The 13,938-nt window shown below is 43.3% G+C and overlaps 1 protein-coding gene across 1 annotated transcript in view; it reads right to left on the reverse strand.

Moving 5' to 3' along the window:
• The window catches only part of STX8 (syntaxin 8), a 253,870-nt gene that overhangs the window by 36,001 nt on the left and 203,931 nt on the right, over positions 1 to 13,938 (reverse strand). The gene's annotated exons all lie outside the window — the stretch shown is intronic.

A 13,938-nucleotide genomic window follows, 5' to 3' on the forward strand; every position in this document is an offset into this window, starting at 1 on the left:
TCCTCAGAAGATCCAGGCTCTCCTAAGGAGCAAGGGCAGATGTGGCTGGAGGGGAATTTACAGTCTGTGACCAATTAGCCAGATGGGCTAACCTTCCCACCTGGTTTTTCTCTTGTCGGCATTTTGTGAGCTCTCTCACTTTCGTTGGCATCCCCATCCGTGGAAGGGTCATTTCCCTTTGGCCTTGGGGGTTCATGGTCTGAGGGCCATGTGGGTTCACATATGCTCTTGGACTTCAGATGGCACTGGCCACCACCATAAGTTCTCCCTGACATGTGTCTTGGCACAGGCTGCATGACCTTTGCTTCTAGATGCGTATCTCAACATTGTTTCCACACTTCTGTGAACTCCAGCTTCGCAGCTGGGGCAAATGTGGTTACATGATTAATTCCAAACATATGCCACGCACAGCATGCTGGGCCTTACCATACATATCTGCACATCACTTACAAGGCAAACTGAGGAACTGATTTGGAGCTGTAAAAATCCATGATTTGAAAGGAGGAGGGGACGGCCTGTTTCTGTCTTCGTTCTTATACTGTTTAATGTGATCAGGCTACTTCTGGACTCCAGTCAGAGGAGCTGGGCTACTTCTCTTTTTAAAGGTCATGCTTTCAAGTTCTTTGTCCCTGTGAAGGCCATGTAAACTCCTTTACTTCCAGTCTGGGTTTGCCTTAATCAACCAACTTTCCCGACACTTGGAGATGAAGAGGGTTGTAAGTGGTTATCAAGTTGAGATCTTGGAACTCAAGCTTGGTATGAACGTAAATCACAGAAGACAAACATTTATCTTGCCTACTTTTTTTTTTTTTTTTTTAGAAATTTCCAGGGTTGACTATTCCCCCATCGTCTCCAAAGCCAAAGAAATTGGACATGACACATACCGATGAAGGCATTACCATGCATTACACATTTGCTTTCCTTTTCAGGCATCGGTTTACTTTCCCAAGAAGAGTGCCATTTACAAACACAAAACAAAATCATGAATGTCACTTTTTCTGACCTGCATTTACTTCCCATGTAACCACTTTTTTTTAAACTGACATTTCCTCTCTGTCCTTTTTTTTTAGATTTTATTTATTTTAGAGAAAGAGAGAGAGGGCGCGACTGAGCGCAAGTTGGGGGGTAAGGGCAGACGGAGCGGGAGAAGCAGACTCCCCACCCAGCAGGGAGCCCGACATGGGGCTGGACCCCGGGGCTGGATCCCAGGACCTTGAGATCATGACCTGAGCTGAAGGCAGACGCTTCACCGACTGAGCCACCCAGGCGCCCCTCCTTTCCATCTCTTTATTCCTCCATTGGCAAGGTGGTCAGCATGTGCTCTCTCTTAAGCCATCTCTGGCAGCTTTGAAAATTCTGTACAACTTCAGGCTTTTACTACTACTATATAGAGATCCTTACATTTAAAACCTATGTTATCCTTACCTCCCCCAATGATGTGCAGTAACTACAACTCTTCACCAACCAACCCCCAATTTCTTTTGTATACTTGTAGTTTCAGATCAGATCATTTGTACCTTCTTCCGGCTCCTTTCATATTCGCAAACTGTTTCCCTCAATCATATGGAATGACAACAAACTGACAATGTCTAATACCCATCTTTGGTTGGAAAAGCTGAGTATAGTAATAAGTGGGGAGGGAATATGCCTTCTATCTAATGAAACCCCACAACACCTAGTGAAGAGCCAGCATTCAAAATAATTTGAGTGACATTAGAGTATGAGATGTTAGATCTCTGAATACCTAACTCCTAGTTCCCTGGCTTACATAAAAACTGTTCTGGGAGAAAAGCTTTAAAAATTAGGTGTCAACATTGGATCATATTTTAAGCCTAGGGCAGATGATAAAATAAGACCGAGATGAAAAATACACAAATTAACCTGGCTCCCTGACACTGGGCAGAATTTTCCTAGCTAATCTCACTACATATGTCTGCTATTGCAGATCAACTTTAGAATCGTGATGTCAATGAGCCCCCAAACTCCCTCTGGAATTCTGAATCAGACTGTGAAATTTATAAACTTGGGGAGAAATGTACATCTCTACACTTTAAATGGCAGATCCCTACATTTATTCAAGTCTTCTGTCTGTAGCTATAATTTTTCCTACCAACTATCACCCCAAGCAACCCGCATACCCTCCTGATAAAATAGCTTGCCTGCACCCTTGACCGGAGGCTAAGCCAAACACAGGCACTCATGTTTCACAGACGGATGCAAGACCCCAGCCGGGACCCAAAGAAACCTTTCCCACGACTCTCCTGATTGTTGTTAAGGAAGGAACCCTTCCACAGAGTAAGAAGGACTTGAACGTGGGGCTGCCAGGTGCTGTGCTCTCCACCATGAGAAAGCCAGTCTGTGGCAGGAAAGGGGGAAGCCAATGCAGAGATGATAAAGGAGGAACAGTACACAGCCCCACCACTAACCCCTATGGTTTCTGATGCCTCTGTGTGCATCAGAAACAAGTACTTCTTGCATGCCCTAAACCCGTTGCCCTAAACATATAAATCTGTGATAACCATGGCGCTAACTGGCAAGCCTGTGGGTTTGGAGCTATGCGTACTCCCAACAACCGAGGCCTACAGTCCTAGCACAAACAGTCCTGGGAGCTCTGAGAATCCTGTTCTCTTCCCTAAGGCTTCAGTTCCTCTAGTTGTGACCTGCAGTTCCTCTGGGTGTGACTTCCCACCACTTCCAGCTCGGGGGAGTGCCCCTCCTTTGCTTTTGAAACTTCAGCTACAGTTGGGTCTTTTTTTTTTTTTTTTTTTGTAAAGATTTGATTTATTTATTTGACAGACAGATAGCACAAGCAGGCAGAGTGGCAGGCAGAGGGAGAGGGAGAAGCAGGCTCCCCGCTGAGCAGGGAGCCGGATGTGGGGCTCGATCCCAGGACCCCAGGATCAAGGCAGCCGCCTAACCAACTGAGCCACCCAGGCGTCCCTACAGTTGGGTCTTGAACCTGAGTAGTGTTTCTGTTTTCTTCAAGGTCCCCTATTTCTTGTTGAGTTTTTGTAGCTACTGGTTTGTTTTTTGGTTTTGGGTTTTTGTTTTGTTTTGTTTTAAGTGGGCTTGAACTCATGACCCTGAGATCAAGACCTGAGCCGAGATCAAGAGTTGGACGCCCAACCCACTGAGCCACCCAGGTGTCCCTGGAGCTATTGTTAATGTGCCCTCTCTGTTCTCTGTGACATTTTCTAACTGATTATGGGTATTTGTGAGAAGCACTTTTTGTATATTTATCTTATAACTGGCAAAGGACTTGGCTTTCTTGTTGGTTTTGTTGATTCTCTTGAATTTGCGAGGTAGATTCTTACAAATGTTTATAAACATGATAAGTTTGATTCCACCTTAATTTATTTATTTGCACACTGTACAGACGAATGATGTGCATCAGCAGTGAAAGGGGACATTCTTGACATTCTTATTTGTCCCTGATCTGATCTTGTAATTTTTTACCATCAAGCAAAATGGTAGCATTTAGTCTGCGATAGTTATTACTGGGTATGATAATGAAGTACTCTTTAATTCCCAGTTTGAAGAGCTATTTTTAAATTTTTATTTTTTTAATTTGCTTTTTCCTAGTGCATAATGTATGCTGTTTTCCAATAATTCCCCAATGTTGAGCAATTTATACATGGTTTTTTCCCATTGATATATATTATTTGGTTAGGTGTCTACTTGTCTTGCCCTATTTATTTTAATTTGGGAAGTCTGGTTTCTTACTGTGGCATTCTAGTTCTTTGAATACTTTTCATGCAAATCTTTCTTCAGATAAGTGTTTTGAAGACATAGTCTCCTAGCCAGCAGCTTGTCTTTCCATTCTTTGTATGCAGTCTTTCACAGAGCGGACAGTGTAAATTTAATAAAGTTCACATTATCATTTCTTTTCACAGACCATGCTTTCTGTGTCATATATGAAAATTAATCACCAAACTTTAACCCACGTAGATTTTCTTCTAAGTTCCCCACTATAATTTTTATAATTTTGCATTTTATATTTAGGCAACGAATATTTTTGAGTGAATTTATGTCTAAGGTGCAAAGTTTGTGTAAAAAATTCCTGTGGTTGTCCATTTGTACCCTCATTTGCTGATGATGACTAAAGACTAAAAACTAAACAAACAATCTTTCCTGCATTGATGTGCCTTTATTCCTTTGACCCAGGTCAAGCTGACTGTATCTGTGTAAGTCTGTTGATGGACTCTCTGTTCTGTTCCATTTATCTATGTGTCCATTCGTTTCAAAACATCATGCTCTCTTAATTATTGTAGCTTTATAATAAATCCTGAAATAGGCAAGTGTGAGTTCATTGACTTGTCCTTCATCAGTAACCCTCAGCGCTACTCAGTGTTTAACACAAGTTTGTTGCTGTTTATAAAACAGCTTGCTGAGATTTCTATGGGGATGGCACCGGACCTTAAAATCAATTTAAGAACAGACATCTTAATAATATTGTGCCTCTTGGTCATGAACAAGAACTATATCTTGAGTGAATTATTTTTTTCATTGCTTTCAAGAGTGTTTCTTAATTTTTACATTTTAATTTATTTAAACTTAAAAAGGAAAAAAACAAAAACAGTTCACCCATTTCTCTCAGCCTCCAGTTCTTGCAACCACCAATCTGTTTTCTGTATCGATGAGCTTGGGTTTTTGTTTCAAGAATCCACATAAGAGAGATCATATGGTATTTGTCTTTTTCTAGCTGACTTATTTCACTTAGCATAGCACCCTCCAGGTCCATCCACGTTGCCACAAATGGCAAGGTTTCATTCCTTTTTTTTTTTTTAATGGCTGAATACTATTCCATTTGCGTGGGGGGGGAATGCCCCCCCAACTCTCTACATACATCTTCATACATTCATTTATTGAGACACTTACATTGTTTCCATGTCTTGGCTATTGTAAATAATGCTGCAATGAACACGGGGGTGCACATATCCTTTTGAATTAGTGTTTTCATTTTATTCGGAAATATACCCAGAAATGGAACTGCTGGATTCTATGGTAGTTCATTTTTTAATTTTTTGAGGAACCTCCATACTATTTTCAATAATGGATGCAGCAATTTACATTCCTACCGACAGAGCACCAGGGTTCCCTTTCTCCACCTCCTCGCCAATACTTGTCTCTTGTCTTCTTGGTATCAGCCCATCTAACAGGTGTGAGGTGGCATCTCATTGGGGTTTTGATCTGCATTTCCCTGATGATGAGTGATGCTGAGCATCTTCTCGTGTACCTGTTGACCATCTGGATGTCTTCTCTGGAAAAACGTCTATTCAGATCTTCCGCCCATTTTTAATTGAATTGTTTGGTTTTTTGCTATTGAGTTAGAGTCCTTCATATATTTTGGATATCAGCCCCTTATCAGATACATGGTTTGCAATTATTCTTCCCCATTCAGTAGGCTGCCTTTTCATTTTGTTTGCTATGTGCTTTTTTAAATTTCAAACTGAGAACAGACACTGAGTTTTATTAAATGCCTTTTTAGTTTTGACATTCAGCATATACGTCATCTTTGTTGGGTTTTGACATCAGAGTCATTCCAACTTCACACAGTGAAACGAGAAGTCTTCCTTCTTTTCTGAATTCTGCAACAGTTTATATAACACAGGAATTATTTTTCCTGGGAAGTTTAAAAGAATTTGCCTATAAAACTGCCCACCACCAGAGCATTTTGGGAAAGAGAGGTGCTTTGGATTTTTTCTTTTTTGCTGTGGGACTGGGCATGCATTTATCTATTTAATTAGCCTTTTGGGATGGACAGCTTTGATACTTACAAGTAAGTCTACTATGTATATGTTTCCACATGTACAGAATGGTCATCCTCCTCTAAAAGCTTTCAGTTAGACCTTTCTGGCTGACAGTGATGACATTTACATCCTCTGTGTTGTGATAGCTCATCTGAACCAGTGTAATAGTATCTCTCATCAAGAAGACTTGGTAAATGCTGGACGCCATCTGTGTCCACCCAAGTTTCTGGTGTACCCACACGGTGGTGTGGCAGGTAATGCTGCCTTTTGTGGGGCTCTTGACATTTCGTTACATGCTTGATTTCACAGGTCTGCTTCTTAAGGAATTCATTCACACCCGCCCAACGTAATCCTGAAAATTAGGTGGTAGGAGATTACCTCACAGTTTTCTATTAAAAGAACTATAATAATATAATTAAATATATTTAGGGATAACACACATGTAGTAAGGAGATAAATGTTTATACATAATTTGTTAACTTTTGGCAAGCCACTACAGGAAGGAGATGAGCTCAGGCAGGAGTTGGCCAGTTTACGAGCGGAGATGGAAGAAAAAGGTCTAGAAGATTGGATGGAAAGACCAAGTACTGCCACACCCCGAGGAGCAGGAGGGGAGACTGTGGGTGTTCAGAGCCTTTCCTAATGGGCTCCCATGAGGCCTCAAAAGAGGTTCAGCCTCACGGCAGAGATCAGGTTTACTGCCATCCCTCCTAAACCCACCTTTTCGGGTAACCCCAAAGTAGCGGCTTTTGAAATGGGGAAGATGGGAGGAGTCTAGCTGGAAGTCAGAAAATCAGCCAGAACTATGTACAGAGACGGAACTTGGATGTGGTCCCTGGCATGCGGACTGGAAGTCCCATACACTCTTAAAGAAACCATAATCCTGGGGAAGAGATGGGCAGGGGAGAGACAAATAGCTTGTGTTTTAGTTTTGAGGTCACTAGAACCACGGGGAGCCACCTCAGGATCTATCGGGGAAGACTTGCCATCACCCAGAAATCCTGGTCTTTGAGTTGGATGTAGTGACTGAATGGGGCTTGGGCTGGCTCCCCTGGGGAGAGGGTGTGTTCTCTGCGTGGACCTAAGATGGCCGTGGATACGTGGGTGGCCAGGCTGCAGGGACGGTGACAAGATGAGTCCACCAGAATTCATTTTCCCTTTCTTCAATGCTAAGCGAGTCCACTTCCCGGCTAGGTGAGCACATTGCTGCATCCTCACTAACGGAAAGCAAGCACAAGTGAGGCATCCCACCTCCAGCTCTGCAAACATCAGCAATGCGTGTTAATGCCCTTCTCCTTCTTCCTGAAGTGTAGCATGATGTGCCCACGCCCTGACTGTGACCATGGGGATGAGGATCCGTACAGCACAGGGGGGAGACAAGACAGAGAGAGAGTGGGCCAAGAATGGCCCCAGGACAAGGCAAAAACCATTAGGGACAGAATTTAGATCAGTGCTCATCAGGGACTGGGTGTGTTTGGGGGGGAGGGAGAGGAAGGGAAGGGACGGACCACTAAGTAGTAGGAGAGCACTATTTGTGGTAGTGGGAATATTTAATGTTTCGATTGGGATGGTGGTTACACAATATATGTTTGTCAAAACTCATAGAACCGGTCACATAAAAAGTTGTATTTTACTATATGTAAATTAAACCCTAAAAAAAAAAAAAAGGAATGACCCCATGGAGAAGAGACCTCCCTTTTTAGCCTATACTGCTCACTGAGGGGCTGTTTTATGAAACAGAAATACTGTTCTATGTTGCATAGCCCATTATATTGTACGGACATAGCTGTTATAGATTATTCTTTACCTCATGTGTGTGTATGTGGCTACTATATACACAGAAAATATTAACAGTGGGAAAGAGAATTAGGATCACTTCTTTGTCCAAGTTTTGTCTATATTTTATTCAGCAAACACGGATTCATTTTCTCAAACTGTACTAAAAGGTATTTTAAGGAATGTCACCTAATGTATATATATTTCCAGCCAAAAAGTTCAAAAACATTGCTGGGACTTAAAATTGATCTTGCCAATTAGTATATGATCATGGTGACATCCGTAATCAGTAGAGCTAAGGATGGAATTATTGAACTAATGGTGTTGGAACAACCAAGTAGCCACCTGGAAAGAGAAAAAGTTGTGTCTCTACCTCAAACCAGGAGAAACTCCTAACGGATCCAAAATTTAAATGTGACAAACACATTCATTAAAGTTCTAGGGAAAAAAAATCCACAGATTTCCTTTATGTCTTTGGAGTAGAGGCGAACTTAGCACGACTTAAAAATCTGCGTGTCATAAAGGAAAAGACTGATCATTACAATTACATAAAAATCAGAGACTTCTGGAGGCAAAAAGTTATCATAAGAAAAGTTAGACAAACAAATTTGGAAAAAAAAAATTGAAACTCACTATCGCAAGAGATTCTTCTCCTGGATGTATAAAGGGTTCCTTAAAATTGATAAGAAAAAGGCCAGCAATAGAAAAATGCACCAAGGTCAACAGCATGTTCAGAACAAAAAAGGAATACAAATGGTAGCTGAGATCTATCAAAAGGTATTTTGTTTCACTCATGAGAAAAAATACAAAATAAAGCTATTAGGCTGAACCATATGAAAGTAGTGATGGCCTACCATTTCTAGCCCACATAAATTACAACTTCATGTGGTTTCACCTAATACGATGAAATGATAGTTTTTCACTCTCAGATGGGCAAAATTCCAAGAGCTGAGCGACATACTCTTTCAGCAAGGCTGTGGGGAAATGCTCTTCTACTGTATTGCTTGGAGGTACCAAACTGTGCTGTCCTACAGAGGGCAATTCGGGAAAATTTATCAACATGCCCACCCCTGGGAATTTCTCCCACAGATATGCCTACATGTGTATATAAAATAATGGGCTAGGTGCAGAAGAGTATGTGTGTACAGGGACATGATAAGACACACACACACACACACACACACACACACACACACAACCTGTATCTAGGAGGAGACATGAGAAGCAGATAAAAGTAGTTAACTATATGGGGAACGGGGGAGAGGAGAAGCAAGGAGAGAGGGGCCAAATTTCTCAGGGTATACACTGTTGGCTGTATTGGCAGTTAAAATACATACTCAAAATAAAAAATAAGTAGAAAAGTTAAGAGGTAAAATTGCAGGTATTTAAAGACACTGACCATGTGTCACAGTCCTAACTAGTCAATGTCCCTCTACTATACTCTGGTTTGCAGGGCAGGGGGGCTGATCTCCACATACTGCATCGCTGGGGCTCCCCTGCCTTTGGGATTCCCGTTGGGTTTAGCCAGTAGAGGTGCTGGCTGCAGGTCAGAGGTCAGGAGAGAGAGAAGGAGGCTGGTGGATTTCTTCTCTGGTTCTCCCCTTGCTTTAGCACGACCCTCTAGCAGTGACCCTTCTGGTCTACTGTCCCCTTCTAGGGCTGGAGCTCTTACTAAGCTGCCCCACCTTGCTCCTTTGGGGTAGGGTGGTAGGTGGGTGTGGGTAATAGTGTCCAACGACTGTGGGTTCCTAGCGACTGGTCTGTCTTCTGGCTTCCCCATCCCTGCCTACACCTCTGTAGACTACCCAACTCAGTCTGCCATCCACAGTAGGCTGGAAACCTGGCCCAACTATTCAGTCACGTGCTTCTTGGAAAAACCACTAAAAATTCATTCTTTACTCATCTTTGTATCCCAGGGCCAGCATATTCATGGACTATCACACACACACACACACACACACACACACACACACACACTTCTGCTTCCATGTATCTCTACACTTTCCAGGCTCACGATTATTTTCTTCCTCTTTCTCTCTTGCAAGCCTTGAAATTCTTTCTGCGTGGCCATCAGTTAACGCAGGACCTCACCCTGATGTCCTCCACCAGAAATACTTTCAACGAGTGTACTCTCATCCGTCCATCCATCTATTGGCACATAGTTTCTGAGAAATGAGCTACTGAAATTCTAATAGCATATAAAAAACAGACAAGATTCTTACGTACTCATGGGAGGTCCAATTTTTGTGGGGAGAGAGAAATAACCTGATCATACCAAAAAATGCGTAATTATAACTATGAAAACGCTATGAAATTACGCGGTGAGAGAGCCCGGGACTCTGGGATGGAGATCAGAAAGAGCTTCCTGGAGAAAGTGACGTTTGAGCTGCAATCCATCAATCAACTGGTCGATCTCGGAAGGATGGGAGGGCACTGGTCAAGCACGGAGGGTAAATGGAGCGAGCACAGCAGGTGCTTCGCTGCTTCCTTCACACACAGCCTTCTTTCCAGCAGGAACTTGCTCCCCTCCCTATAAACTTTCTGAGTTTTGCCTGGTGGCTATGTAATGTGGGAAAGAGAGCATCTTTGTTCTGCCCCAACCGGGATCTGCTCCCAGCATGTTCCCATGCCTTCCTGCCTAGGTAAGATCTCATGCAACCCTCCTCTGTCCTCCACGGGCACAGCGCAGAATGTTCTAGGTCCCTCCCCCAAAGTGAATGGTATTTCAGTGACCCTCCTCCACAGTAGAAAACCCATTTTGAACTTGTTAGTTTGATGCGTTATCGTATTAACAAACTCCAGAATAAATGTGATATGAGGCTTAAAAAAAATACAATCAGGAAATTTTAGGAAGCATATCTTACTGTTCCTAAAGTAATATTTCTGGTTGTTGGCTTGCAGGGAGCAGCTTATTCTTTAGTGCTGACTTAAAAAAAAAAAAGAGGGGGTGGGGGCAAATTAGTGTGAGCCATTGCAAAAACAAAAACAAAAACTCCCCGAACTCCTCCAAGTAGCCAACATCCAGAGCCATCTGCAAAGCGGCCAGTCCTATCTCTGGAGGGACATTTTTCTCACCCATTTATAGTGCAAGGGAAAATATCTTCCAGGAAGCAAACATTTGTAAGATTTCAGCTTTTCAAATGCATGGTACTTGTGATAAAGGGTGTTTTCAAGCCTCTTCTTCCCTGTAACCTGCCAGCCAACATGGGAAACCATTAGCTTAGGCTGCTACAATTAACTCAGGGCTGTTTCTTGAAAGGCTCACACAATTCCCAGCTACTTATCATGCAAACAACCTGGGGGACTCATTTTCCTTGCAATGCAGTAGGAGGGGTAAATTACTGAGATAAGTAGATTATTGGGAAAAAGTCACACTCAGAGGCCTTACGAGATGATTAAACCCTGGGAAATTCATCCCCCGAAATCCCTGGCCCCTGAGAGTACACATTCATTACTGCCTCCTGGATAATCTACAATGAAGAACCTTCTTTGGAAGCAATAAATACTCCCATTCCGCTGAGTTTCCATCTAACTTTTCAAACAGTGAGTTCTTTAGTTTTACGGGTGAGATTCAGCACAGACAAAGCGAATTAAAGGGAAGGGGAGAAGTTATCAGACTTGTAAGATACATTTTTTTTAAAAAGATTTATTTATTTATTTTACAGGCAGAGAGCGAGCGAGCAGGGGGACGGGCAGAGGGCAAGGGAGAGAGAAACCCAAGCAGACTCTGAGCTGAGCACGGAGCCCCACTCGGGGGCTCGATCTCACGACCCTGAGATCGTGACCTGAGCCGAAATCAAGAGTCTGACGCTCAACCGACTGAGATGCCCCAGACTTGTAAGATATTTAAACATTTCTAAGATAAAAGCACAAACACTGAAGCCAATAAAATGATTACTCTGGGAAAATATGGTCTTACTGACCTCTTTGTATTAACTTCATAAACTCCACATCAGTAGAAATACTTCATAAACTCCACATCAGTAGAAACCATTTCAAATTCGATTAATGGCCATGGTCAAGGCCACCGTCACACTCTATCTTCTCTGTAATAAGTACTTCCTTATAGCGTGCAAAAATCAATAGTCAAATTGGCAATTATTGGTGAAGGTGATGTCTCGCTTAAAGTAACTTAAATGTAACCACAGGCTGGAGACAGAAAATGAACCATGATTTTCCAGCAAAAGGGAAAAACCTACAAACCAACCAACCAGGGAGCTCTGATAACCAAACTCGAAATAAGACGATGTCAGGAGTGGAGGCTGTTAGTATCAACGCTGACTTCCTGCTGCAGTGGCTGAATTGTGAGCGGCTGGTATAAACAAGCATGACATTTCCCCCTGAGAAGCGAGGCAGCACTGGAGGCCCCCGAAACAGGGCGGTGTGCCCCCCCCCCTTACTCTGGGCAACACTTAAAGAATTGTCAGCTCTCTGTCAAGCTTAGAGGAACATACTTAATTTAAAAGAGAGAGCTGCTCTTTTTTTTTTTTTTTAAGATTTTACTTATTTATGTGACACAGAGAGACACAGTGAGAGAGTGAGCACAAGCAGGGGGAGTGGGAGAGGGAGAAGCAGGCTCCCCGCTGAGCAGGGAGCCCAGGGCGGGGCTCGATCCCAGGACCCTGGGATCACGACCTGAGCAGAAGGCAGATGCTTAACCGACGGACGGGGCAGGTGTGGCCTGAGCCGGGGTGCGTGGGCCAGGAGGGTGAGGACCAAGGAGGCTGAAGGGGGCTGCTGGGGAAAGAGAAGCCGAGGACAAAGCGGGGATTCTTCGCTTTTTTAAAGGGAAGATGTGCTTAGTGGGGCACAATACAACCTGATCCGCGGTCTCCATATGAAACCTTCAGTAAAATGCAATTTATCAAATTTCTCTAGGCTGTTTCTGTCTATGTGCAATGGGTACGTGCTTGTTTGGGGAGGTGAGTGTGATAGGATGTGCCGGGATTAACCTTGTGGGGAGAAGGCTGGGGCACGGTGGGGGGGGGGCGGTCCATGGTGATCTGTTCACACTCAGTTTATGGTAGGCTACCCCCAATCATCCAGATGAAGTACCTGACGTTTACAGAGGTTACGTAACTTGCCCAAAGTCTCAGCGCTTGAGCCGGGATTCGTGCCTACAGTCGGGTTTTGAAACCCGAAGTGTAAATACTGCACATGACCTACCCTGGAAGACATCAGAGAAAAAAATACCAGCCGATATATCCCAAACTGCTATACTTCACTTATCAGAGGACGCATTTCTGGATGTAACACAAGGGATATTTTGAAAAAGGAGGAGTCAGCAGGGTAGTATAGAAAATGCATCACCCTCGCTAGTCAACAGCTGCCTGAAACATTTATCTGCAATAGTGTGACCCTATCTTTCACGACAGAATTGAGATTCAAATCAGAATGCACAGCAAGGAAAAAATATGGGAGAGAGAAAGAAAGAACATTTCATTAAAAAAAAAAACCCGGTGGATATATGAATGGAATTCTGCTTTTAGAAACTACAATGTGTGATGCTGACAGTAAGACGGTAATCACATATATGGTTAAAGAGGAAAAAGTGCTTTTCATATCCATGTAAAGATACACAGATATCTTGGCATCCCTTAAAATAGGCGAAGGGAATGCAAATAGAGAACAGCTACTAAGAAGGCCAATAGCTTGAATCCCAACTCAACCACTTACTAGCTGTGTCGCCTTGGGCAAATCACTTAACCTTTCTGTTCTTCTGTCTCTTCATCTGTAAAATGTAGACATTAAATGTCCCTACCTCACTGAATTGCTGTGAGGATTCAATGACTTAATATATGAACGTGCTTGGAACAGTGCCTGGTATATGATAAGCACCTTATAAGCATTAGCTAATATTATACTCTCAATGCAAAATATGGGGCGAGGGTATCTATATATATCTATACCAGCATGGAGCATTTTAGGGGTTATCATAAGAGGCAGGAAATTGTGAGTCTGGTGAGCTACGGTGGGCTGTGGCTCACTGGGAAAGAGAGCTAGACTGACGTGTTACGACAGCAGGGAAGGACACTGAAGGATGCTCTGAGGTTAGAGCACAGGTCCGCAGGGAGACAGTGGAGTGACAGGAGGCTGGGCCAGAGAGGGGAACTCTTACAGGTGACACAGTTCCAGCTGTAGCCATGGAGAGGGAGAGGCGATGAGACCACAGTGTTGCAGAGACCATCACGCAGACCCCTCTGCCCATTAGCATGATGGCAGGAAGTTTTGGGGCAAGAGAGATAACGGTGAATCGAGTCAGAAACCTCAAGGAACATGGGTGGGTGACTGGAAAATCCAACCAAGTGATACCAGCAGGGGTTTTTAGCTGTTGAGACCACATCCACTCTAGCTGGTTTAGAAATGGAAGGAAGGAAGGAAGGAAGGAAGGAAGGAAGGAAGGAAGGAAGGA

This window comes from Callorhinus ursinus, unplaced genomic scaffold (assembly GCF_003265705.2).
Source record: "Callorhinus ursinus isolate GAN/ISIS: 27379988/994484 unplaced genomic scaffold, GSC_fseal_2.0 scaffold43, whole genome shotgun sequence".
In the NCBI taxonomy this organism is placed as follows: Eukaryota; Metazoa; Chordata; class Mammalia; order Carnivora; family Otariidae; genus Callorhinus; species Callorhinus ursinus.